Raw genomic sequence first — 2209 nt, forward strand, 5'->3', positions numbered from 1 at the left:
TTTTTATTGAAAAATGTAAAGTTATACTTTTATCCTTTTTAAATTAGTCAAATTTATTGTCAATGTCAATTCTTTTCTCAATTAACAGTCAAACTAATGGTTTCCATCCATTTGGACTCCAAGTGCAAATTTTTGAAAGGTTTGGTACCGTGGGGTCATAAAGTAAAGGTTTGGGTCAAGTTTGCATAAAAAGTAAAAGGTTTGATACTGTGGGTGCAATTTTCACTAAAATTTTGCGCTCAATTATCTCCACAGTAAGCAGGTGTTTCTGATTCGAAACAATTGCCTTGAGTATACATTGTTTTGATACCTATTGACTTGAAGTGAATCGTGTCAATATAACCCTGAAAATGGTGAGAGGAAGAAATGGAGTCGAGAACAAAATTACTAATTTTGAGAAGGATAATAGAGCTACGGCTTTTTCTGTATCTATAGTATTCACCCAATATGTTTGTAACACTGATGGTCAGGAGCAGCTAAATTGCAGTTAAATCCACCTCTTGACTATGATATTGCTATTTGCTTAGAGTAGGAAAGGTTGTCTCCATAAGTTTGGAAGGGTGAAATTACAGCAGTGTACAGATGATCTTAACTTTCGGGTGTTCTGATAAGTTGATTTTACCAAAGTGTTTTGCTCTGGTAAAGAAGAAGGAAAAATAACAATAATAATAATAAAATTAGTTATGCTGTTTCTTTGTTTGCTGAACCCATTTTTGTTTGGACAGAGAATGTTTGGGAATCCTTTCCGGCAGAAGAAGATTATGTGCTGAGCAGATTCATTTTATAAGAACAATCTTGTTATTTTAGCCTGTCAAATGGATTACTTAAACCAATTTGTATGACTGAATCATGTCCCAACCTCATTATCATTGGATCTGATTGACATTCTTTAAAAGCTATAAATACCTACGTAGACTATTTTCCAATTATAATGGGGTGAAACTTTAATTATATGTTTCTGGCAATTTTTATTACCGTGTAAAATTTTTCAAAGATCTGGAAGATACATTTTGCAAAGAAAAGCTCCTCTGTCCAATTGCAACACTTGCATTAGGGGAAACTATGTCTTACAGTTTATTTTATTATATTTTTTGAAACAATTATGTCTGACGGTTTGTGTGCCCTTTATATAATTTTTTTATATATTGAGACTTGAGTTTTGGGTGATGTTTTTCAAATTAAGCTGCTACAGTCAGTTCTTCTCCTAAAGTAAAACAGCGGAAGCAGGAGAGAGAAGAAGGTAAGGACTCTACTGACCTCTTATGAAGCTATTTTCTTCTGCCTAGTTGCTTTGTATTAAATTCGTCTGTATATTCTATCACAGTGAGCTACCTGTGCTGTGAGTGTCTGATGTTCAAATGGTGTGACAAGGTGTTTCACACCTATCTGCATACCGCTTTTAATAAACATAAATGTCCTTGTAAACCACTCCCATTAGGTTTTCACATTAACATTTTATCCTCCTGCTAGTGCTTGAACTCAATGGAAAAAATGAATAATCTAGATGAACAGACAAGAAATTAAAGGACACCTATGCTGATCGTGGCATAAACTATGCTTAGATTACCGAAAACCTGTTCTCATGAAAAAGTCAATGATATTGCTTATGATACTTTCCAGAGTTTTTAAGGAAATTTCATTATTTTCACTTGTATTTCATGCACGGGGAAAGGAAAAAGTGATTTCTTAACGTTGTTTTCTGCAGCCAAATAAAATACTATTAGATCTAGACCCTTTGTTTACCATTTTTGTAAGAAAACGAGTCTTGGAATGGTGAATTTTTGGAGAATGTTAGGTTAAAAATTGGAAAAAGTTTTGAGTTTACGTGCAAAATATTTTATTGTAAGAATGTGTAGTTGAAAATGAGTTTGAGAAAAAAAGAGTTTTGAAATAATGGTAGACAAACAGGGGCATAATAAGAGCAAGATGAGCCTAACTTATCAGATGTTCTCATATACTTCATAAGCAATTGTTTAACTTTATCCATTCTATTTATATCAGATCTGGATGAGCCAAAGAGAAATGAAAAACGGCAGAAGGGTGGAAAATCTGCTTTTCTTGCTCCACTCCAACTTTCTGATGCTTTAGCGAAGTTCCTTGGGACAGGAGAAAACTCATTACCGCGGTGTGATGTTGTTAAGAGAATATGGGATTACATCAAACAAAATAATCTTCAGGTAAGTGATAATTATAGAACCATGCAGCTAGA

The sequence above is a fragment of the Olea europaea genome, chromosome 14 (assembly GCF_002742605.1).
Source record: "Olea europaea var. sylvestris chromosome 14, O_europaea_v1, whole genome shotgun sequence".
NCBI lineage: Eukaryota > Viridiplantae > Streptophyta > Magnoliopsida > Lamiales > Oleaceae > Olea > Olea europaea.